The sequence below is a fragment of the Paroedura picta genome, chromosome 10 (genome assembly GCF_049243985.1).
Source record: "Paroedura picta isolate Pp20150507F chromosome 10, Ppicta_v3.0, whole genome shotgun sequence".
In the NCBI taxonomy this organism is placed as follows: domain Eukaryota; kingdom Metazoa; phylum Chordata; class Lepidosauria; order Squamata; family Gekkonidae; genus Paroedura; species Paroedura picta.
This window is the reverse complement of record NC_135378.1, coordinates 85,151,020-85,176,749: the sequence shown is the minus strand read 5'-3', so window position 1 is coordinate 85,176,749 and position 25,730 is coordinate 85,151,020. Positions and strand designations below refer to the sequence as shown.

Here is a 25,730-nt window from a genome sequence, read left to right as displayed (position 1 = left end):
GCTAGTCGGTCACTGCTGAGGTGTGCCCTCTCTGCGGCCGGGATACGGAGAGGGAGCTTGGGGCATGCCACGGTTCTTGCATGGCGTGACCGAGTGCCCTGGCGTTTGTGACTGATGAGTCTCCCACGTGGCCTTACAAGCTGAGCACCTTGACATACAGCCTGGTAATAAGGAGGGAGGGAGAAAGAGAGAGAGATCTTACGCGTTTCTCTGCAGCTCTGCTTCTAGGCCTTTTGATACGGAGCGTTTTCAAAGTTTGGTTTGTGAGCGCGGGCCAGAAAACTCCACAAGGTTGGAGAACATTGGCCGTTAATGTGGAGTTGAGAGGTTGTCATGTCTGAAGGACCCTCAAGCCACAGAAGAAATGACAACTCTATGGCAGGGGTGGCCAAACAGTGGCTCTCCAGATGTCCAAGGACTACAATTCCCATGAGCCCCTGTCAGCACAGAGCTCTTCTAATGTTCTTGTGAAGGCCTTGGTCTCCATGCCCTGTTGTTGGCCATCCAGAGGAACTGGTTGGCCCCTGGGTGAGACAGGAGGCTGGACTAGATGGACCACTGGTGTAATCCTACAAGGCTTTTCTGATGTTCTTATGAAGGCCTCGGCCTCTATGCCCTGTTGCTGGCCGTCCAGAGGAACTGGTTGGCCCCTGGGTGAAACAGGATTCTGGACTAGATGGACCCACAATGGTCTGATCTTGCAGGGTTTTTCTTATATTCGAACGTGTCTTTGCCCTGCTTAGGATGGCGATTCAGCAGCCTTTTCTTAAGAGCTCCAGTCTGCCGTGCTAGGTGATACTTTGGTTGCATCTAAATTGGACTCTTGGAGGTGTTCTAAGTGGCTCTTGGTGCCCAAGGCATCTGCAAGAAGTCCCCCTCTTCTCCCCTGTACTGGGGTTTCTTCTGTGTGTTTGGCTCCACCTCCTGCAGCCGCCATTTCTTTGGTTGTGCCCACCACCCTGCAGTGGAAGGCCAAAGACACCTGCAGATTCCAAAAAGTAAAGGTAAAGGTATCCCCTGTGCAAGCACCGAGTCATGTCTGACCCTTGCGGTGACGCCCTCCAGCGTTTTCATGGCAGACTCAATACGGGGTGGTTTGCCAGTGCCTTCCCCAGTCATGACCGTTTACCCCCCAGCAAGCTGGGTCCTCATTTTACCGACCTCGGAAGGATGGAAGGCTGAGTCGACCTTGAGCGGGCTGCTGGGATTGAACTCCCAGCCTCATGGGCAGAGCTTTCAGACTGCATGTCTGCTGCCTTACCACCCTGCCTTACCACCCTGCGCCACAAGAGCCTCTTACGAAAAGTAGTGGTCTCTCTTTGCTTGTTGTGTATTTGCTGAGCTGGTTGGTAGAAGTGATGATCTGGGTTTTAGGGAGCCGAATGATTTTTTTATTATTCATTACTCCCCGACCGGCTCTTGAGCCGATGATTGAACGTGGAAGTCCTCGGAGCCATACCCACAGCCAGCTGGTTGGGTGGTGCGATGCTTTTATAAGGCATATAAATATGTATGACCCTGGTGACGTTTCCCATAACAATTTGGCTTGTTAAGAATATCGCTTCGGCAACCGGCAATCTTTAAAACTGGGGCTCCTGGCTTCCGGAGGAGCTCGAATCAGATAAGGGAGTCTTTAATGGCGTCTCGATGCAAATCCATTTCATCCCAAAGCCATGTATGGCTTTGTAAGGCACGGAGAGGTTTTTTTTCTTTAAAAACAAAATTAATCCACTTAGATTAGGCTGAAAATAAACCGCGGCGTGGCCCGGGCCACTTGCCGGAGATGCGATCTGTGCAAATGTTTTAATTGACAGGCGGTCGGGGATGGTTTGCATAATGAAGTGGAGCGACTAACGAGGGCAGCCTCACGCCAAGGAGAGCTTGATCGGAGCCCTGTTATGACTTGGCAAGAGATTCGGAAAAAAGAAAACCCTGCATAGCTTTGCATGCCGCGAGCTTTGTCAGACATGCCGCTCACAAAAGTGACGTGCTAGCAGCTGAAGAAGAAGAAGAAGAAGAAGAGTTGGTTCTTCTATGCCGCTTTTCTCTACCTGAAGGAGTCTCAGAAGGGCTTACATTCACCTTCCCTTTCCTCTCCCCACAACAGACACCCTGTGAGGGAGGGGAGGCTGAGAAAGCCCTGATATTACTGAAGAAGAAGAAGAAGAGTTGGTTCTTAGATGCCGCTTTTCTCTACCTCAAAGCGGCTTATAGTCGCCTTCCCTTTCCTCTCCCCACAACAGACACCCTGTGGGGTGGGTGAGGCTGAGAGAGCCCTGATATTCCTGTTCGGTCAGAACAGCTTTCTCAGTGCTGTGGCGAGCCCAAGGTCACCCAGGGGAGTGCAGAATCAAACCCGGCTCACCAGATTAGAAGTCCACACTCTTTACCACTGGCTCTCAGCTAAGGATCCATATGCGGGGTGGGGGTGGGTGGGGAGGAAGAACAGGGGACTGGGGAGGTGATGGAAAGACCTGAGACTTTCCGCTTTAAGCATTCCGCCATACCGATGAGATCTGTACTTGTCCGACTTTTCAGTTTTTTAAAAAAACAAGTTAAATGTTCTCTCTTGGGATATTCTACAAAAGCCAGTGGTTGAGTCCAGGGGCACCTTCTTAAGACCAACAAAATTTTCTTCCTGGTAGGATCTGCCATGGGCTTGTGCACTTCAGTATCTGTCAGCGACCCCCGTGTTTGAGAGCAGACGAATGGAGCATAACATGCAGGGTCCCACTAAATTGCTCTGAGCATCCCACAATTAAGAAAGGGACATGGGCACATCAGTTTGGATATGTTGATTTGCTTCAGGATGATTCACCCTGGAATGAAATCCGAACATGTGATGGCTGCATTATTCCAGTTTGGTCCACACCTTTATTATGCGCTATGCTGATTTGGTGCTCACACTCTGCCTGTATGGACAGACTGGTAAATTCCATTTCAATGTGTCCAAAGAAGCATGCATGCGCACACGCATGAAAGCTTCAACCCCGATTAAAACTTTGTTGGTCTTGAAGGTGCGCTGGATTCAAACTTGATTCTGATGTTTCAGACCGACACAATTACTCAAAAGTATAAAAAGTTATTAAATCAAGAATTTATTTAACAGACTTTAAGGTAATTAAAAATATTTAAAAGACAGAAAGACTTCTTTTCCGTAGACGTCGTACACATATCAGTCAGCCTATAGCAGGGGTGGTCAAACTGGGGCCCTCCAGATGTCCATGGACTACAATTCCCATGAGCACCTATGCAAATGCTGGCAGGGGCTCATGGGAATTGTAGTCCACGGACATCTGGAGGGCCCCAGTTTGACTACCCCTGGCCTATAGGGAAGTGTTCCATTTTAAAGGGCTTTTTAAAAATTAATATGTTTAATTACCTTGAGCTCTGTTAAATAAATGGTTGATTTAATTACTTTTTATCCCCTTCTGTCCCTCAACCTCTTTATTCCTTACCTGTTTTTCAAGTTGTTGTTTTTTCTCCTTCTGTTTTCCAACACAGTTACCCACCTGAATCTATCTGCAAAGGGCAGACTTGGGAGCCAAGCTCCGTTCTGATATGAAGCACGTTTCTCTTTGGAAGGGTCAAATTTCCTTTGAAACGATTTAATTGCATAGGGGGAAAAATATAAATAAACCCAACAACACGCTTGGTTTTGTTGTCTTCAACATTGCCTGTCATTCCAAACCAAGCGGTCCGCCCTCTAATTAGAAGCAGCTAATCTCACCTTGCATCACGAAGGTGTGGCTCAAACATTGTTCCCTGCCCGCGCATACTGGAGCATGTTAGGTAATTTGACCTTTTTTAAATGATGCTTCAGTGTTCCAGTCCATGAAATGGGTGTAATCGCCCTCGAGCACACCCTCAGGAGGCACACGGACTACGGGGACCTTCTTTGGAGAACCAGGATCAGGGCAATAGTAAGAAGGGTTGAGTGAGAACTACAGATCTCCACTCACCTCGTGGGCTAAGCTCCTTGGGTGATGCTGGGTTAGTCACAGCTGTGGTGACTAAAGGGAAACTGTGCATTCAGAGGCAGCCAACCTCTGAATCCTAGAGCCAGGAGTCAGCATCAGGGGAAGGCCTCAGCCTCTCTGCTCTGTTGTTGTCCCTCTGAAAGAACTGGTTGGCTCTCCAGAGGAACTGGTTGGCCAGTGTATGGGACAGGATGCTGGACTAGATGGACCCCTGGTCTGATCCGCCAAGGATCTTCTGATGTTTTTACGAAGGCTTCTGTCTCTATGCCCTGTTGTTGGCCCTCTGGAGGAACTGGTTGGCCACCGTGGGAGACAGGAGGCTGGACTAGATGGACCCTCCGTGGTCAGACCCAGCAGGGCTCTCCTGATGTTCTTATCAGAGGAAATCTCAGCCTCTCCACCCTGTTGTTGGCCAGCCCAGGGATTCTGGACATCACGTCCTGCCTGATCATTTCCAGTAGCAATTCCAGGGATTTAACCTGGGACCTTCTGCGCCCCCAAAAGGTTTTTCTACCACTGGGCCATAGCCTCTCCCCATCCCAAGCGTGATGGTTAACCAGTCTCTAGGCTTTGTGAGGATAAAACATGAGGGCCCACAGGATAAACTGTGGTAGACACGTGACCGCATGCACCCAGAATAAAAGTTTCTCGGCCTTAAACGTGCTACTGGACTCCCAAGTTTGTTCTCCTGCTTCAGACCAATATGGCCACACACCTCAATCTATGACAGGGGTGGGCAAACTGTGGTTCTCCAGGTGTCTGTGGACTACAAATACCATAAGCCCCTGCCATTGGGCCATGCTGGCAGGGGCTCATGGTAATTGTAGTCCACGGACATCCGGAGAGCCATAGTTTGTGCACCCTTCATCTCTGGGAAACGAGGAGGAGGATAGAATATTTCCATGAACTTGACTCACGCATGTTTTCCTAACGCCTTCCGCTGTTCCGTTTCTGTCTTTGCCCACCCTCGGTTGAGTTGTTAGTTCCAGTTCCCTGAGTATGGAAACTCATCAGGTGCTTTCCATGTCCTGTTACCCTGGCCCAGCGTGACCGGTCCACGTCTCTGTAGCCGTGACACATGGTGGTTGTAACACCCTGAAGGCAGCTCAGAAGTCGGCCTTCATCTGGAATGCAACCAGTCTAGTATTATTGAAACAATCACCGTGTATGTTGCTGGCCATCCAGTCACTTCCAGCTTCTGGCAATCCAATGAATGAATGAATGAATGAATGAATGAATCATAGAATCACAGCGTTGGAAGGGGCCATACAGGCCATCTAGTTCAACCCCCTGCTCTACGCAGGATCAGCCCTAAGCATCCTAAAGCATCCAAGAAAAGTGTGTATCCAACCTTTGCTTGAAGATTGCCAGTGAGGGGGAGCTCACCACCTCCTTAGGCAGCCTATTCCACTGCTGAACTACTCTGACTGTGAAATTTTTTTCCTGATATCTAGCCTATATCGTTGTACTTGAAGTTTAAACCCATTACTGCGTGTCCTCTCCTCTGCAGCCAGCAGAAACAGCATCCTGCCCTAATCCAAGTGACAACCTTTCAGATACTTAAAGAGGGCTATCATGTCCCCTCTCAACCTCCTTTTCTCCAGGCTGAACATGAATGGATGATAATATAACAAGAATGATATTTCATTTCTACACCGTCCTTCCCCATATAGGCTCGGTGTGTTATTTTGTACCCCCATTGAGCTGAAAAGGCCGGGTACGGAAGAACCACATAAATGAACGATAGGATCCACCCCCAGGAGCATAGACCAGAGTCCCTTCCCCAAGGAACGTCCTGTAACGGTCACAACATCCTTTGTAACCGTGCCGTACTATCGGCTTCATTGAAAAGCGCTCTTGGATCATTCGGTTTTGCCTAATTTGCGGGGAGTCCGGAGAGGGGGAGCGTCCGAAACCCCCTCGGGCAGGCCATTGTGCGGGTGGGAGCCCCAACGGAGAAGGCAGACAATTCTTGATGTTGCACAGGGGTAGTCAAACTGCGGCCCTCCAGATGTCCATGGGCTACAATTCCCAGGAGCCCCTGCCAGCAAATGCTGGCAGGGACTCCTGGGAATTGTAGTCCATGGACATCTGGAGGGCCGCAGTTTGACTACCCCTGATGTTGCATATTTGCAGCCGATGGCAGAATGGACAGGTCCGTTCAGACTTCCACAGAGGGATTCTGTTCTGGGTCAGGTGGGTTGCCTTGTTGGCGTGCCAGGTTGCTGGGTGCCAGGGAAAGTACCAGCATAAGAGCCATCGCAGTGTCATGGTTAAGAGTGACAGCTTCTAATCTGGTGAGCTGGGTGTGATTCCCCGCTCCTCCTCCACATGCAGCCCTGGGTCAGTCTCAGTTCTCTCAGAGTTGTTCTCATAGAGCAGTTCTTTTAGAGCTCTCTCAGCCACACCTACCTTACAGGGGGTCTATTTTAGGGAGAGGAATGGAAGGTGACTGTAAGGCATCTTGAAATACCTTGAGTGACCTTGGCTAGTCACAGTCCTGTCAGAGCTGTTCTCACATCGGGGCTCTCTCAGCCCGACCTGCATCACAGGGTGTCTTTTGAGGGGAGAGGAAGGGAAGGCGATTGTAAATCACTTCGAGTGTCTCTCTTTCTCTTGCCATGGGGTTTGTGAGCACCGTGCTGGGGACTAGGGTTGCCAGCTCCAGGTGGGTAACAACCTGGAGATTTTGGGTGTGGAGCCTACAGAGGGCAGAGATTGGTGAGAGGAGGGACTTGAGTCAGGTAAATTGCCATCCAATCTACCTTCTAAGCGGCCATTTTCTCCATGGGAACAGATCTCTGTTGTCTGGAGCTGAGTTGTTAATCCCAGAGGATCCCCAGGTCCCATCTGGAGGATGAGATCTCAACTGGGATCTATAGCTTTGCAGCGTTTACGTTTCTGTCATGCGGTTCTGAGTGGTATTTCTTTCCAAAAACCTGTGAAGCCGCTGGCAGTCACCGGCCTCGAGAGAACTCTGACAGAATTACTGTGACAGGACTGTGACTAGCCCAAGGTCACCCAGCTGGCTGCATGTGGAGGAGGAGCAGGGTATCAAACCCAGCTCTCCTGGTCAGAAGCCGCCACTTTTAACCACTATCCCCCCCAGGAGCTGTGATTGGCATCTGTGGCCCCATCCACTTCCAAAATGGATCCCCCTAAAATCAGTTAGTTCAGGACCCTCGCTCCTAATGAAAGAGCTCTTGACTAAAACAGGACAGGGGAGGGGAGGTGGGGAGTTTACTCCTATGAATAGCCATCTTTTAATGTATTGCTGGTTTTAGGGGACAGGTTGTTTTATTCCTTTATTGGAAACCACCACGAATCTCTTGAGAGCGGCGGTATAGAAGTTGAAGCATAAATAAAGAAATAAAATTGATTCATAGAATCCTAGAGTTGGAAGGGGGACCTCCTGGGTCATCTAATCCAGGGGTAGCCAACCTGTGATCCTCCAGATGTTCATGGACTACAATTCCCATGAGCCCCTGCCAGCATTTGCTGGCAGGGGCTCGTGGGAATTGTAGTCCATGAACATCTGGAGGACCACAGGTTGGCTACCCCTGATCTAGTCCAACCCCCTGCACTAGGCAGGACTAGCTCATCCAGCCTTCGATCCAGCCCTTCCCCATCCGTTTGCAGGCATCCCCAAGAAGGCCCTCGCTGGGAAATCTTGCTGTCATCGTGGCCGACGTCACGTGTGAAATATGGGCCAGGCTGGGGCTGAATCGCAGATGCCGGCTTGGCCCGCAGCCCTGAAATCTACTCAGCAAGCTTGAAGAGCACTCTGCAGAATATAAACACGTCCTAATTAATACCAACAACATTTCAGGAAGGGATAAGTGCTGCTAGCCAAGAGTCAGTGTGAACCTAATCCTTGCGGAGCGAGCTCGGATCGTAAATGGTTCTGCGGTGGGGCTTGGCCGTGGGCCGTGGGTGCGAGGATCGGGCCGGCTAGCCGGGCTTCTGCTGATGGATTTAGGGTGTCTCCTTACGTGTGGGAACATGCTCCGCTTCCCCCTTCCCTTTTGCCAAGGTAAGCGGCAGACATGCTGTCTGAAAGCTCTGACCGTGAGGCTGGGAGTTCGATCCCAGCAGCCGGCTCAAGGTCGACTCGGCCTCCCATCCTTCCGAGGTCGGTAAAATGAGCACCCAGCATGCTTGTTGGGGGGGGTAAACGGTAATGACTGGGGAAGGGAATGGCAGGCAGGAGTTGGGGGGCTTGTAATTCATAGGAGATTCCCCCGGGGCGTTCCAGGAGGGGTCTGGGGTGGTGAGAAACCGCCTCTGGCTCAGTGAAGAGGTAGCTGCTACAGGCGGCGAGAGGCTGCTGGGAGAGCCAAGACAGGCATTTAGCAGAACTCATTCAGGAGGGCGAGTGAGGGCAGGTGTGCATTGCCAATGGCGCATGAATTCTTATCTGCCGGTTTTATGGCTCCCCGTTCTCCCATGACCCCTGTGTTTTGATGCTTCGGGGCAGCCTATTCAGATGGGTCGGTTTACTAATGCGATGAGCAGGCCCTGGAACCTGCCGGTATGTTGAAAAGGCACCTTTTTCCAAATCGTTTCTCTGCGTTGAATTGTCCAAGGCCTTCACGGTCCAAGTTGATGGGGGGTTGTGGGTTTCCCAGGCTGTGTGACGACTGGATGGGCCCCTGGTCTGATCCAGCAGGGCTCTTCTGATGTTCTTATGAAGGCCTCGTCCTCTTTACCCTGTTGTTGGCCTTTCAGAGGAACTGGTTGGCCCCTGAGAGAGACAGGAGGCTGTATTAGGGGGACCCTCACTGGTCTGACCCAGCAGGCCTGTTCTGGGGTTCTTATTAGAGGAAGGCCTTGGCCTCCCTGCCCTGTGGCTGGCCCTGCAGTTGAACTGGCTGGCCCCTGTGTGAGACAGGAGGCTGGACTGGATGGACCCCTGGTCTGATCCAGCAGGGCTCTTCTGGTGTTCTTAGAAAGGCCTTGGCCTCTCTGCCCTGTGGCTGGCCCTGCAGAGGAACTGGTTGGCCACTGTGAGAGACAGGGTTCTGGACTAGATGGACCACTGGTCTGATCCAGCAGGGCTGATATTCTTATGAAGGCTTTGGCCTCTCTGCCCTGTTGTTGGCTCTTCAGGTGAACTGGCTGATTCCTATGTGAGACGGGAGGCTGGACTGGAGGGACCCTCCCTGGTCTGATCCAGCAGGACTTCTGATGTTCTTAGGAAGGCCTTTGTGCCCCTTGGCTGGCCCTCCAGAGGAACTGGTTGGCCACGGTGTGAATAAGCACCAAATGAATCCAAGCAGGCTCAATAAACCATTTAATGAGGGAACCTCCTAAAAAGAATGCACCAATTTCCAGCAGAATCACAAACAAGTCCTGGTGAATTCCCCTTGTTTCGGTAACCATCTCAAAAGAGATGCAGTGGCAAATTCACAGGGCGTTTGTCGTTGTATCTCATTTTGTCCATTGGTTGTAACATACACTGACAAAGTTGACCAAAACAAGGGTAATTCACCTGGGCTTGTTTGTGATTCTGCTGGAAATTGCCATTCTCCTGTTAGGAGGTTCCCTCCTTAGATTCAGTGTTTACTTGCTACATTCTGTGTACTCTGTATTTTGGCTGGCCACTCTGTAAGACAGGATGCCGAACTCTATAGTCTGCTGACCCAGCAGGGCTCTTCTAAGGTCCTTATCAAGGGAAGGCCTCTGCCTCTCTGCCCTGTGGTTGGCCCTCCAGAAGAATCAGTTGGCTCCTGGGTGAGACAGGATGCTGGACTGGAGGGACCCCTGTTCTGATACAGTCGGGCTCTTCTTATGATCTTAACTACCCCACAACCCACACACACGTTCTTTATCTACACGTGTGAGGCTTGAGAAAGTCTGTTTTTTAATGTATCTGAAGAATTGTTCCTGCACAGGAAAGCTTATTCTCAGAATTAAACTTTGTCGATCTTAAAGGTGCCACTGGACTCAAGCTTTGTTCTATTGCTTCAGACCAACATGGTGATCCACCTGAATCTATTAGCATGCGTAGTGAGAAAAGAACCCGCTATCTCTGTTAAGCCCAGGGGGTTGCATTGTTTAGAGTTTCATACAAACTTTAACTCAGCAGATCTCCCCTTCTGGTCTGTTTCTGAAACCCCTTTTCTGTAAAACAGCTAACCTGAGACTCCCCATCGAGTGTCCGGGGAGGCTGGAATGTTCTCGTGTTGGTTTCTTAGTTTTGCGTGGAAGTTGCCTGTCTCCAAAAGCCACCCAGCAAGTACCTTCCAGTTCTGCAGTGCCGCTTAAAGAAACATTGCTAGCCGTGAGCTATTCAAAGGCTTTGAGATACCATCTCTGTGCTTGAGGCACACAATAGTGCTCCTGGTATTGCATGACCCGGGGCGGGGGGGGGGGGATTGGGGAAGGGCAACCTTGGAACTTTTCTACATGTCCCCAAGCCCCAATAATCGACCACGCGCCGCGCTTGGCTTCAAAACTCTTCTGCCTGCTTGCAGGTCTTCCCCTCCCCCCCAAACTCCTAGAGCCATTGTGGGATAGTGGTCAAGAGTGGAAGACTAAGCTGAAGAGCTAGATTTGATTCCCCACTCCTCCTCCACATACAGCCCTGGTTTTGTATCAGTTTTCTTAGAGCTGTTATCATAGAGCAGTTCTTCTAGAGCTCTCTCAGTCACACCTGCCTTACAAGAGGGTCTGTTTCAGGGAGCGGAATGGAAGGTGATTGTAAGGCATCTTGAAATACACGAGTCCTGCTGGGTGACCTTGGGCCAGTCACATTTCTCTCAGAGAGGTTTCCATATAGCAGTTCTCTTGGGGGTCTCTCTGATGCATGTACCTCACAGGGTGTCTGTCGTGGGGAGAGGAATGGAAGGCGATTGTAAGGTACCTTGAGACACAAGAGACCTCGGCCCAGTCCCAGTTCTCGCCAAGCTGTTCTCCTAGAGCAGTTCTCTCAGAGCTCTCAGCCAGACCTACCTCATAGGGGGTCTGTTGTGGGGAGAGGAGTGGAAGGCAATTGTAAGGCACCCTGAGACACGTGAGGCCTGTTGGGTGAATTGGATACCGGTGATTTAGCCAGTTTGAAGTACAGGACTGACTTATTTGGCTCGGACAGGTCCAAAAATACTAAAATCGGCATGACTTCGGGTACTTTTCGGCTTAACTGAACTGAATTGCCCACCCCTACTTCAGCATCCTGCCTCATATAGCAGCCAAGCCGTGCCAGCGTGGTGTCGTGGTTAGGAGTGGCAGCTTCTAATTTGGAAAGCCGGGCATGATCCCCCTGCTCCTCCACATGCATCCAGCTGGGTGAACTTGGGCTAGTCACAGTCCTGTTAGAGCTCTTCTCACAGAGCAGTTTCCGACATTCTCTCAGCCCCACTTCCCTCACAGGGTGTCTGTTGTGGGGAGAGGAAAGGGAAGGCGACTGTAAGCCACTTTGAGACTCCTTCAGGTAGAAGAAAGTGGCATATAAAGAACCAATTCTTCTTCTTCTTCTTCTTCTTCTTCTTCTTCTTCGCAGGACCAACCACAGGGCAGACCGGCCTCCTGGCTCTGGGATGCAGAATTCCAGTGCTTCCGAACATGGAGGTTCCCCTCAGCCAACATGAATCTGCCTAATCCCCTTTTCAGGCTGTTTATTTCTGTGGCCATCACCGCATCCTTTGGCAGCACCCTCCACATTCAAACCGCTGTGTAAAGGGGCTTTTATTTTTGACCATCCTGAACCTAATTCCCGTCCGCTTCATTGGATGCCCTCCAGTTCTGGGACTTTGGGAGAGAGAGAAACGTTTCTCTTTGTCACCTCTCAGTTGCCTTGAAGTCGGGGCCTCATTTTGCAGCCTCCAACTCTGGCCTGGCTTCTCTTGAGGAAGAACTGATCTGGTAAGATGCCTCCGAGCCTGAACTTCCAGTTTGGGCATTTCCGAGTTCCAATTTAAGAAAAGAGAAGTGAAAGAAAGCCCGAAAGCAAAACCCAGAAACAAGTCCTGCTGGATTGCAGGCAACCTGTCAATCCTGCCCTGAACAAACTGCGGCCCTCCAGATGTCCGTGGACTACAATTCCCAGGAGCCCCTGCCAGCATTCGCATTGTAGTCCACGGACATCTGGAGAGCCGCAGTTTGACTACCCCTGAATTCACGTTTGAATCCTTTTGCTAATCAGACCAGGCAAGCAAGCTTGGTCAGATGCCAAAGAAAGAGAGTTAGAATCTCTGACTGGTTAAGTGTTATAATACTCATGTGGTGACCATGAGATGTATGACACAATAGGGTTGTGAGTGTCCTACAGAGTGCTGGGGGTTGGACTAGATGACCCAGGAGGTCCCTTCCAACTCTATGATTCTGTGATTCTATGACACTTTTCTCCAGGTTGCATTATATATATATTTTTATTAATTTTTAAAAAAATACAAAATGATAAAAGCTGTAGAAAAGAATTAAAGCAGAAACACGTAAAACTTTTAAGTTTATCTGCAACAAATACATCAACGTCAATCAGTTAATTCAAATGCATCCATTTGTAACAAGATTACTGACCTTTTCTGAAATTATTTCCAAAAATCTTTTTTTGTCTTTTATTTTTTTATCTGTTACAAAAACCTCTGCTACCCTCAAACCCCATGTAATAGAATTCTTTCCCTCCCCTTATTTCCTTTAGTTCTCAAAACCTTTCCTTTAGTTCATCAAATCATTTCCCCCCCCTTTCATGCAAGAGGTCAATAGGGGATTTCCAGCAAGAAATGTCTTTTCTCTAATCAAACAGGTGATTTTAGCCATCTCTGCACATTCCAACATCTTCATCAGCCACTCCTGTACTGTAGATATTCTCATGGTTTTCCAGTTCCAAAATATGATAATCTGTCTGCGGTTGTCACTTTTAGGGAAAAGGTGCCCTGGGTATTTTCCAGCTGTTTATTCATCAGTCCTTAAAGAAAACCTCTTGGTCTCATTTGCAGATAAATCTTCAAAATCTTCTGCATCCTTAAATGCATCTGCATCCTCAAAAGTTAGCCACATACAGCAAAAAGTTCCTTTGCGTTGTCCTTTTACAAAATTTACTGTATGGCGTAATTTCAGAATAGGGCTATGTTTGAAGTGTTTTCATACCTTTTACCCGGTTTATAGAATCATAGACCCCTAGAGTTGGAAGGGGCCATGCAGGCCATCAAGCCCTGCTTATTATTAATAGTAATAATTATAATCTTTCTAGACTGACCTTCCGAGACCTTTAGGCAGGTTCGTCTAAAGCGGTGGTTCTCCACCTTCCTAATGCCGCGACCCTTTAATCCAGTTCCTCATGTCGTGGGGACCCCCAACCATAAAATGATGCCAGGGTTCTTTCCCAGAAATTAAACCAAAATGGACCAATGGCATGAAGATCCATGATTCATGATCATTGGTATATACATATATACATTGCATATACATTGATTGCATATACATTGCATATACATCACTGGCAGTCTTCAAGCAAAGGTTGGATACACACTTTTCTTGGATGCTTTAGGATGCTTAGGGCTAATCCTGCGTTGAGCAGGGGGTTGGACTAGATGGCCTGCATGGCCCCTTCCAACTCTATGATTCTGTGGTTTTTCTCCAGGATTTCGCAGTTCACTTCTGCCTCTTGTCCTACCATGCTGATCTCGCTCTTTTCCGCTGCTCCAGACAGATGAACTATCTTGATCTACCCCGCAAGGCTGTTGTGCGGATGGTGCCCCCCTAGCCAAGCTGCCGGCCCTGCCGCGACCCCTGTGAAAGGGTCATTCCACCCCCAAAGAGATTCCGACCCCCAGGCTGAGAACCACTGATCTAATGCATTTGAAGACCTATACCATTTGTCCATCATTTTGTAAACGTTTTTTCGGAAAGATTAGAACTAGGTTTAAATTCCGGCCCCTTCCACCACATTCTTTCCCATTGTTTCGGGCGGGGGGGGGGGGCATTATAATTAAGTGGCACTCCCTGCATTACGGTAGTGCCTCCAGGCTCCGGCAATAAAAGAGTTCTTTGAACATATGCAGTCTGCTTTTTCGCCCCCAGTCAGCTTCCTTCTGATCTATCGTTAAGGAATGGGGAGGGGGGGGGCAGGTGATAACCAGGTCCTTAAAGGTCAGTTCTGGGAAATGGGGGCGCTGCTGGATGCTGAAGGTACGGGGCCAGCAGTCCTGTGGTTGTATTGGTGAAACATGAAATTCCCTTATACTGAATCAGGCCCCTGGTCCATCAAAGCCAGTATGGTCTATCCAGATTGGCAGCTCAGGGGTAGTCAAACTGCAGCCCTCCAGATGTCCATGGACTACAATTCCCAGGAGCCCCTGCCAGCGAATGCTGGCAGGGGCTCCTGGGAATTGTAGTCCATGGACATCTGGAGGGCCGCAGTTTGACTACCCCTGCTCTAAGGTTTCAGGCGGAGGTCTTTCTGCTTAACTGGAGGTGCCGGGGATTGAACCTGGGGCCTTCTGCAGGCCTAGCAGAGCCTCTTCCACTGAGCCACAGTCCCCCTCCATGGCTCTCAGGCTGAGGCCTTTCCCATCCCCTCCTGCCTGGTCCTTTTCACTGGAGATGCCGGGGATTGAACCGGGGACCTTGTGCAAGGCCCTGCCACTGAACCCAAGGTAATTGCATGTGGATAGCCAGGCTCTGACATCCTCCCTCATCCCGGTGGCACTTAAGACGCCCCTGCTGTCGTTGCAAGGATGCAGGACTTGGTTTGGGCTGTGTCTCGGTGGAAGAACCTCTGCCTGGCACGGAGAAGGTCCCAGGTTCAAATCCCCGGCATCTCCAGATGAATAGAGCAGGTCCCGTGAAAGGCCTCTGAGGGAGGCTCTGGAGAGCAGCTGCCAGTCAGAACACGCAATACCGACCGTGATGGACTGAGGGCCTGATTCAGTAGAAGGCAGCTGCACCTAAGGGGCTCACGGGCATCTGCTTGGCATGCAGAAGGCCCCAGGTTCTATCCCCGGCATCTCCAGCTAAAAGGACCCGGCAGTCGCTGGCGGGAAAGACCCGCCCAAGCCCTTGGAGATCTGCTGCTCGTCTGAGTAAGCAACGACGGAAGGACTGAGCATCTGATTCAATATCAGGCACTTTCCTAGGCATCAGGCGGGAGCTCTGCTTGCCTTCGGCCGTAGCCCGGGGGTGGGGAGACCCGTGTGCCTGTCTTCCCTCCTCCCCAACTCCATGGCTCCTCTTGGTCCTCCAGCAGGTGCCCGGTCCCCCCCTGTCAGCTCTCTGCCTGCCCTCCCGTTCTCTCCAGAAGAGCATCCAGGAAAAGCACCGGCACCGGCTGAAACGCGCAGGGCCGCTTTAATTGCTCTGTTGTTTTTCTCTCTCTCTCCCCCCCCCTTTCCTCTGTACCAGCAACAGATGTAGAGGAGTAGCATGCAGGGAGGGGATGTGGAGCGCCAGAGATAAGCAGAGAGAGAGAGAGAGAGAGAGAAATTCCTGGGCTGAGGAATCAGCAGGGCTGTGGAATGCCAATTTGCTGGGAATTAATGAGCTGAGCACAAGCAGCTGGCTTCCCCCGTTTTCCAAGGTCCTCTGGACACCAGAAGTCAGCCTCTCCCTCTCCCTCTCCCTGTGTCCCCCCCCCCCATCGGGGATCGGAGGGTGTCCTCCCTGCAAGCTGACAGGTCATGGTCTCTCCCCTCCCCTTCTCCGCTCGCCAATGGGGAGCCAGGGGGGAAAGATGCGCCGGCTTGATTGATATTAATACTGAAGCCACTGCCGCCACCGGGAGCCACTGCCCGGCTCGCCCACCTGCCTGCGAAGTGGCACCGGAGGAGGAGGAGGAGGAGGCGGCGGGAACCCCCCACGCAACGGAGACGCCTCCTCGCCCGCCCGGGTACCACAGCATCTCCCCGGTTCAAGTTGCAGCTGCGAGGGTGAGTCGCAGCCTAGAGCTGCTTATTCCACTCGGACCAGGGACAGACCCAATCCCCGGCTGGGTTTGGCCGCAGCCTTGGCTGGATGAAGGGCAATTTTGGGGAACGGGAAATGTCAGGAACTTTGGATCTGCTCGCTCTTTTAAATGTTTGATGGCCGAAAGCGAGGCGCTACTTTTTCGGGGTGGGTTTGGCACGGGCCTTCGTGGCAGTCTTGTCTTTTGTCGGCTTTTGCAGGGAGAGCGTTCCTTTTCGGTGCAAAAATTGTGTCGGCTATTGAGCAGAGCGGAGCGCTCGCCTGGCTTGAGTCTAGCATGGCATGTCGGCACGGTTGCCCAGGGCGTGCGTGTGCTCTTTTGGAAAGCATTGGCTGCTGCCCACGTTGACCCACAAGGGGAAGTAAAACCCTTACCACCTAACGCGCGTTAATTGATTGGCAGCTGCCTCTCAAGCATTTCTCCTCGGGCAGCTTCCGCCACTCTCTGCGGAAGCCCTCAAACCGGGCTGGATGCGGGATGGACAAGACCGGTCGGACCGGCATGTTGGCATTTTGGGCTCCCTTGGAAGGCCCAGTGGTCGGTCCACAGGCGTCGAAATGCCACCTGCTCCTTCTTTGACGCTTTCCCCGCTCTAACTTGAGATCCTCGCCCGGAGAATCAGTGGTGATCCAGGTACAGGTGGCGTTCTTGTACTTGTGCCCGGGCGAATTTCTCCGCTGTTTTCCAATTCTGCTTTCGCTCCCCCTTTCCCTGGTGGTGGTTTATTTCTCTTTGCTGCTTGTGCTGTAGGAACTGGCTTAAAAATTGCCCCTGTGGAGTTTTCAAGGCAAGAGAGGAGCAGAGGGGTTGACCTTCTGAGATCTAATGAGATCAGGCAAGCCCAGGCCGTCCAGCTCAGGGCAGAGGTGGTTTTGCCATCGCCTGACTCTGCGCAGCGCCCTTGGGTCTCCTTAGTGGTCTCCCATCCAAGTATTCTGCAGCGCTTGTTTTCCGAAACGGGGCTAGCCTGGGCCATCCGGGGGGGGTGGGTGGGCCCTATAAGACCGGCTCTTGCTGAATCATATTGAGCCCCCCTCCCTTGCAAAGCCCCGAGAAATGTTCAAGTCGTGCGACCGTCGGGCTCTGCCGATTCCCTCGGTGACATGGGGGAATGTTGATCTTTCCCGTGTCCCCATTATAAAACTTGTTGTTTCAAACGGCCACGCTTTGGTCGTCTTTAGAAGCCGGCCGAGTGAGTAATTGGCAGCCGGTCAGCTCAGCCAAGAGGTTGCCCTATGAGTCTGCCATGGCAAAATGTTTCGTTTTTGCAAACACCCTCCCCACAACTAAAGCCTTTACGGTCCTTTCCTCTGGCCGCGTCGTGCTTGCATATCTTTTGCATTTTTGACGCATGGCTAAATATTTCACACGTGCATTTCGAGGGCTGCTCTTAGCGTTTTACACCTTGTCGCTTGCCGCCGTGGGGACCCTGTTTGGGGCGGAAAGATGGCGTGTTTGAAATGAAGCCTAGCGGCACCTTGAAGATTTAAGAACATTTGTTTTGGGATGGGCTTACATGGGTCATCCCAGCCCGCCTCTTCGTCCGATAGACACATTAGGACTGGGAAGCCCTGGTGGTTTAATAATTAGGGTGTCGGATTGGGGCCAGTGCAAACCCGCACTTGGCCATGGAAGCTTACCTGGTGTCCTCGGGCTGGTTACGTACTCTCTGCTTAACCTACCATGCAGGGTTGTTGTGAAGGTGTGATGGAGGGAAGGAGAGGGATGTAAGCGGCTTGGTGTAGTGGTTAGCAGCCAGCTGGGTGACCTTGGGCTAGTCACAGCACTGATAAAGCTGTTATGATCAAGCAGTGATATCAGGGCTCTCTCAGCCTTGCCTCCCTCACAGGGTGTCTGCTGTGGGGAGAGGAAGGGAAGGTGAATGTAAGCCTCTTTGAGACTCCATCGAGTAGAGAAAAGCGGCATATAAGAACTAGCTCTTCTTCTTCTATATACTCTCTGCTTAACCTACCATGCAGGGTTGTTGTGAGGGTGAAATGGAGGGAAGGAGAGGGATGTAAACGGCTTTGGGTCCCCATAGGAGGGAACAGTGGTGTATAAATGAAGTAAAAAATAGGGCTCAGGGACAACCCCCCCACCACCTATCTTGTCTCTTGTACGAGTATCAGGGGTCTCCCCTCCCCTAAATAAAATCGCTTTTCATACTGTGAGGCCAGATGGTTTTGCATATCATAGAATCGTGGAGACAGAAAGGCTCTCCAGGGTCATCTAGTCCCACCCCCTGCAGGATGCAGGAAAGTCTCAACTACCTGCCCTCCGACTGTGACCCCAATTCCATGCCCAGGTGCTGGAGGAAATTCGCCTTCTGACCCCAAAGTGGTGATCGGCATTTCCCTGGGCACGCGGGAAAAGGCTACAAGAGCCAAGCCCCTACACGATCCCTTCTGCCCGCCCACTCACAAACTGTTTGTTTTTTCTTTGCCTAAACTCCCCACCACGGTCACAAAAAAATTCTCCACGACGACGGACAGTTGTGTTCGTGCCATAAAAGAAGGCAGTTGCCTCACCGGAGCTTTTAGGCGCAGGGATCCGTGCTTGCCCGAGCGGATGGTCCCCCACCGTCTGGAGCATTTGGCACCAGCTTGAAGTTTGGCCACTGCCTCTTTGTGTTGGCCGCGATTCTCCTGTAGGTAAAGAGCTGAGTCAAGAAACAGAGTGGTTCCATCAACGATTGCATCAGGGCGACCCAGAGCTTCTTCCGAAACCCCAAATTTGGGTCCCGTTCCCCACCCATGAAGAGTTTGTGAGAAAGGAACCAGGGGCTGAATTGCTCACAGCTGGCTTTGAACAGTGGGTGATACAACCTCCTGGTAGAAGAGAGCTCGGCTGTTTTGTGCCCCTTTTATTACTACCCGAAGGAGTCTCAAAGCGGCTTACAAACACCTCTTCCCACAACAGACACCTTGTGAGGGAGGTTGGGTGGAGAGAGCTCTGAGAGAACGGCTTGGCAAGCTCTAAGAGAACTGTGACTAAGGGCACCCATCTGGCTGCACGCAGAGGAGGAGTGGGGAATCAAGCCCCGTTCTCCAGATCAAAAGCCGCTGCTCTTAACCGCTGCACCAAGGTGGCTCTCTCCAGGTAGATGTCTTCTAGAATGAGGTGAGGATGCTTGTAGGTGAGGATGCTTGAGGTGAGGATGCTTGTAGAAATTCTCGATGTCTGCAGGGGTAGTCAAACTGCGGCCCTCCAGATGTCCATGGACTACAATTCCCATGAGCCCCTGCTGGCAGGGGCTCATGGGAATTGTAGTCCATGGACACCTGGAGGGCCGCAGTTTGACTACCCCAGGGACTAGGACATCTGCAAGACGTTGCTTTGTGCCATATTTCATCCGCCTGACTCTGCTGAGCAGAAATTTACTTACGTGAGCTTTGATCCATTGGAACTGTTTTGGCCCCGTGTGTGCACTTAAAAGGCCCCACTTATCTTCTTTTCCTGGGGGGCGGGGGGGGGGGTTTGCTAGGGCCCAGCAAAGGCAGGCCAAACTCACTGCCACAGCCCCAGCCTGAGAATTTCAGAGCTGGCTGGCCAAGCAAGTTAAATTTAGTCTGGTTTTATAATTTCTGCATTTTTTATAGGATCGTAGAATCCTAGAGTTGGGAGGGGCCATGTTCGATGCCCTCTACCTTGTAGCTTGTTTCGAGAGTTTGGTGTCATAAAGCAGGGGTAGTCAACCTGTGGTCCTCCAGAGGTCCATGGACTACAATTCCCAGCGAATGCTGGCAGGGGCTCATGGGAATTGTAGTCCATGGACTTCTGGAGGACCACAGGTTGACTACCCCTGTAAAGTACGCTGCCTCTGATCCCAGAGGCTCTGCTTGGCTTATGGCGAATACCGATGCCGGCAGGGAGATTCTCCGATCCTTTTTTGAAACATAAAAGAAAGGTGACTTCCAAAAAGGCCCCCCCCCCCCCGTGGCATTGCCACGTGCCGGCATTCCACGCCCGGCCTGTCCCCGAGTTCCTGGCCAGGGTCATCCTTGTCGGGCTCTTTCCCGATCCTCTTTCGCCAGAACCCTTCTGCTGTTCTGCACACGGCGCCTCCGAACTGGCTCCGAACAACCACCGGTTGCAAAAAGGGCAGGAAGTGTGGGAAGGAGTGCGGGAGGTCCAGTTCCTCTTTGGGGCTGGGGTGGGGGGGTGGGCTTGCTTCTCAACGACACCTGTCGGAGAAAGCTCGCCAAGAGAACGGGGCGGAGAGAGAGAGAGAACATGCAGACTGCATCCTGTTGGTTTGGGCGGCCAGGGAGACCCAGGGGTCAGCAGGGCCCCGATTTCCCCCCCTCTCCGATTCCATCCTTGGCAAGGCTGCCTCGCTGGTTCATCCTGCGGGTGGGCCGGCCTGAAGTCTCGCAGACCCCAGGCCGGGGGAACCTCGTTGGGTTGGCTGGGGGGGGTTTATTTCTCCCTCCGAGGATGGGGACGGTCGTTCCCGTCCTCCTCTGAGCGGCACTCCCACGGAGATGAGAAGCAGCAAGGAAACCGCTTTGATTCCAGACGCAGCAGATCAGGCTTACCAGGGTGCGTGGGTGGATGTTTGCCTGAAAGTGGAGCCACCGGAGAGCACGTCTTGGCACGGGCGCCTTTCCCTCCTGCCCCCCTTCCTCTGTGCCAGGGAGGATGAGTTGCGTTATGCCCTCTGTGGGCTGGCCAGTATCTCCGCCGCCTTTTAAGCTTCTTGACCCCCCAGTTCTGTTCCAAAATAAAACCCACTCTCCCGATCTCTCTGATGAGGTGGGGAGCCCAAATTCTGGACCAGATCCACACCCCAGGCACGAGCGAGCGAGTCGATTCCTGTGATCCAGGGATCTTGAGAGCAGGAAAGAGGGACGAGCTATTTGTGTTGGGATTCTTTCCCTTTTGTTTCAAATCCGGCCAGAGGGGATGGCTGGAAAGTTTGTATGAATCCGCCTCATACCGAATCAGACTCTTGTTCCATGGAGGCCAGTACTGTCTCCTCCTGGGGTAATCAAACCGCGGCCCTCCAGAGGTCCATGGACTACAATTCCCATGAGCCCCTGCCAGCGAACGCTGGCAGGGGCTCATGGGAATCGTAGTCCATGGACCTCTGGAGGGCTGCAGTTTGACTACCCCTGGGCAGCTGCTCTACAGGCAGAGGTCTTTCACTTCATCTCCTCCTGCCTGGTGCCTTTAAACTGGAGATGCCGGGGATTGAACCTGGGACCTTCTGCATGCCAAGCATACGCAGTACCACTGAGCCACAGCCCCCCCCCCTCCCCCGAAGACATTGGGTCAGAAAAGCCGCACGTGGAAGCTTATCTTGCCTTCTGTAGCAAGCTGTTGAAGCTTTATTCGAGCACCAGGTTGCATTGATAAGTATTTCCCTATTATTGACCTCTCTTCTCCTTTACTATTACTTTGGTCTACTTTTTAGGGTGCTTATCTAGGACCGACCAGCCTGTTTTCTGTTCACGTGGCCCCGTCGCTATAACCCCGAGACGGCTGTTTTGCATGGCGGCCTTTCATCTTTCACTTTGCCGTGCATTTTCCTTTGTACCCTTTTGTGAAGCAACTGAAGGGGCTCCCCCTCCCCGCACTAACAGGTAGCCACTGGTACAAGTTCCCGGTAATCTTTGCTGAATTTCTGGGCCACAGGTAGCGAGAAATGGGTTGCGTTCTTCAGACTGGTTTACCTGCTCCGGCAGATTCCTTTTGCAGAGATAGGACAGCCTCTGGCATTCTCGTGACCAAGGGGGATACCTTTTTAATGGGCCTGATAGTGGATTTTTTGCATTGCAGATGGTTCAAGGTAGCCGTCTGGCTATGAGTCCCTTGCTCTGCAGAACGAACGAAGAGGAGCAAACAGAGTGTATTAATTGTATTGCAGGCAGTTCAACGTTGAGTGAATTGGGCAGGTCATGTGTTGGCTTGAAGAAGCACAACAAAGTTTGAGTCCAGGGCAGGGATAGTCAAACTGCGGCCCTTCAGATGTCCATGGACTACAATTCCCATGGGCCCCTGCCAGCGTTTGCTGGCAGGGGCTCATGGGAATTGTAGTCCATAGACATCTGGAGGGCCACACAGTTTGACTACACCTGGTCCAGGGGAACCTTTAAGACTGAAAAAGTTTAATTCTGGGTAAGGGCTTTCGTGTGCATACACACTTCTTGAGAGAGATTCAGGTGGCTCGCTTGGTTGGTCTGAAGAAACAGAACAACACTGGAGTCCGGGGGCACCTTTAAGACCAGCAAATATTTGATTCTGGATAGGAACATCCATGTGCATGCATGCATTGAAAGAACCATAGAATCTTAGAGTTGGATGGGACCTCCAGGGTCATCTGGTCCAATCCACTGCAGAATGCAGGAGACTCCCAACCACCCAAAGTAACCCCAATTCCATGCCCCAATAATGCCCCAAACCCCCCCCCCAAAAAAAAAAACCTCCCAGAATCCTTGGCCAGTCTGGTGTGGAGAAATTCACTTCCTGATCCCAAAATTGGCAATTGGCATTTCCCTGGGCAGGTAAGGAAGGGCCACAAGAGCCAAGCTCTTGTGTTGAGCAGCGGGTTGGACTAGATGGCCTGTATGGCCCCTTCCAACTCTATGATTCTATGATTCTATAAGCTCAGACACAGTCCCTTCTGCCTACCAACTCACCATCTGACTAAGTCCACCGAATCAGCATTTCTGTCAGATGACTATCCAGCCTCTGCTTAAAGATTTCCAAAGAGGGAGAACCCACCAGCTCCCACATGTGCATGCACAGGGAAGCTTCTGCCCAGGTTTCAACTTTGTTCTTCTTGAAGGTGCCCCTGGACTCAATCCTTGCCCCAGGGAGAAAACAGCCCATGCCCCAGGCGGCCTCTGCTTAGCATTCCAGAGGGATCATTGTGCTTGTTGGCCACAGCAACCATAAATACGGTTCTGGCGGCATCTTGAAAGATCCACGCGTTTTTAATCCAACAGAAGCTTTGATGGACCACTGGGGATTTGGAATGGGGTACCTGAAAACATTGGGGTTCTTTTTGTGAGAGGCGTTTAAGTGGGAGGCCAGAGAAGAGGTGACTTGAACGAGAAGGTCCTCCTACAGTGGTTAGAGAACCCTGTCTTTCGGGTCAGTAGAAACTCAATTTGGGGTCAGTAGAAACTGACCCTGGTGGTCATCTCCTTTCCAAGCGCTCTCCGTCTTCTTGTGAGTGCCATGCTGATGCCGCGGTGTTGATTTGACTGATGGGATCGTCATTTTGGGGTCATTCTCCCAGGAGGCAGAGGGACTGTGGCTCATCGGTAGAACTTCTGCTTGGCCTTCAAGATGTGCCAGGTTCAATCCCCCACATCTCTAATTAAGGAGAACTGGGCAGTAGGGGATGTGAAAGAGCTCAGCGGAGAGCCATGGAGAGAGACCATGCATGGAAAGAGTTTATTTGGCCAGCAGAAGGTCCCAGATTCAATCCCAGGCATCTCCCGTTGAGAGGACCCAGTGGTAGGTGGTGTGAAAGACCTCCACTTGGAGACCTTGGAGAGCGGCTACCAGTCTGAGCAGATGATACCGACCTCAACGGACTGAAGATCTGATTTTAGCAGAAGGCAGCTTCATTTGTTTATAGAAAGCCGACAGTGGTGAATAGTGCCAGCCAAAACACAGAGTTTTGGCTGGCATTATCTTTTGGCAAGATCTAAAAGGTAATGCTGTTATTACAATGCAAATCATATTGGTGCCGAATAACGTTTGCCTTGACCTGGATGTCTGGGGTTGACCTGGCCTCCGATCTGGGAAGCTAAGCAGGGTCGGCCCTGGTGAGCTCTTTGAAGGGAGACCTCTGTGGAAGTGCAGCGGTGTTGTGTCGAGGAAGGCCATGGCAAGCCTCCTCTGCTCTTGTGTTGTCTTGAGGACTTCATGGGTCACAGGGCTGTTACTAGCTCACCTAGAAATGTCCCAACCCAAAACTGGGAAGCTTGCAGAAGCTTCTACCAGCGAAACCTTGAGTCCAGGAGCACTGTGGAGACCAACTAAGCTGAGTTCTGGGCATAGGATTCTGTGCACATGGAAACATCGGTGCTTACGCATACAGATTTATACCCAAATGGTGTGAGTCTTCCAGGTGCCCCTGGACTCCCAACTTTGTTCTGCTGCTTCACACCAACACAGCAACCCACCAGAATCCACCGAAATCCCTTGGGTCTCGGAGATCCTGCTGGGATCTAGCCTAGCTCCCGCTCCAGAACAAGACGGCCTCCTGAGACCAGTGCGGAGGGCATGCGTGTTGTGTGCCTGCCTTCTTCTGCTTTTTCTGGTTTCCGCACCGGCTTTAAGAGCTGCTGCTTTTCAGTAGCAGCTTTTTTTGGTGGACGCCGATCTCTCTTCCCCGCCCCCCAGGACAGGGAGGATTTTCAAAAGCTCTCTTCCAAATCGTCTTCATTTCCTTTGTGCCTTTGACGGGGCGTGCCTGCCTGCTGGGCTTGAACTTGTAGGGGCATTCCAAACCTCTGCTTCCTCTTTCCGCGTTTACAAGGTTCTCTGTTCTCCTCCGCGTAATGCCTGATGCACAATCCCGTGGGACGGTGCGGCCCCGCTCATGTGGCTGCTGTGAGTCCACCCAGCTGCAGCAGAGACCCCTCCCCCCAGTAAATAAATACATCAATCAGTCAATCAATCAATCAATCAATCAATCAATCTTTACTTTTATAATCCATCCTTCCTGTGTAGCTCAAGGAGGATGACAACATGAGCCTCCTCCCCAAGCCAACCCTGGCTGCTGTAGGGAAACCCCCCAAGGAGGTCAGCCCTGGTTGCAGCAAGGAGCCCTCCAAGGCTAACCCTGGCTGCAGCAGAGACTCCCCTGCCAGGTCAGCTCTGCCTGCTGTGGGGAGCCACTTGGACTCAAACTTGGTTCTGTCCCTTCAGACCAAGGTAGTCAAACTGCAGCCCTCCAGATGTCCATGGACTACAATTCCCATGAGCCCCTGCCAGCGACTGCTGGCAGGGGCTCATGGGAATTGTAGTCCATGGACATCTGGAAGGCCACAGTTTGATGACCCCTGCTTCCGACCAACACAGCAACCCCACCTGTACACTTCTGGTATTGGTTTATTGATAGGCTGCTAGTCTCAGATACTGCCGACTGCTTCAGTCTAATCTGAGCTATACTTGTTGTCTGGTTATCTCTGCTTCTAACTAGCCCTTCCTGGTAGCTAACTCCCCCCCCTCCCTCCCACCCCCTCTACGCAATGGTTGCAGAAACGTTGCTTCGTTGCACCTGAAGAGGTGGGCATGCACATGACAGCTGAGGCCCAGAATTAAACTTGTTGGTCTTGACCATTGGCCTCGACCTGTCGTTGGACTCAGACTCTGGACTTCGGCTTCAGGCCGACTCAGTGACCTGTGTGAACCTGTTTCTGTGTTCTCCTCCACATCAGCTGCTTTAGCCAGCACTGGAAAGATATCTGGCAGAGGATCCTGGGCAGTTTGTGCATGGTCAGAGTTGCCCTTGGGTTAGAGAGCCATTCAGAGACAGAGGCTACAGTAGGCTTGGGGTAGTGGTTAAGATCAGTGGGGAACAGGGTTTGATTTCCCACCCCACCCCACATGCAGCCAGTTGAGTGACCTTGGGCTAGTCACAGTGCTGTTAGAGCTGTTCTCACAGTGCAGTTCTCTCAGAGCTCTCTCAGCCCTACCTACTCACAGGGTGGGGAGTGGGAAGGGAAGGCGATGGTATGCCGCTTTGAGACTCCTGTGGGTAGTGAAAAGCCGGGTAAAAAAACCCAAACTCTTCCCCTTCTTCTCTTTCTGTGTCTCTGTTTGGTACATGGGAGTGCAGCTGTCTTTGCAAACCCCAGTTCTGAGACTTTTTCAAGTGGGTAGCA

At 51.6% G+C, this 25,730-nt stretch overlaps 1 protein-coding gene across 7 annotated transcripts in view; it reads left to right on the top strand.

Moving 5' to 3' along the window:
- The window catches only part of SLC4A11 (solute carrier family 4 member 11), a 164,843-nt gene that overhangs the window by 41,028 nt on the left and 98,085 nt on the right, over positions 1-25,730 (top strand). The window contains exon 1 of one of the 7 annotated variants that reach the window (XM_077301219.1): positions 15,347-15,844. The exons of 5 other annotated variants lie outside the window; for them this stretch is intronic. The gene's annotated coding sequence lies outside the window, so the exon portion shown is untranslated. Of the gene's footprint in view, positions 1-15,346; positions 15,845-25,730 lie in introns of those variants that run through there. One more of the 7 variants, XM_077301221.1, reaches the window with a different exon arrangement.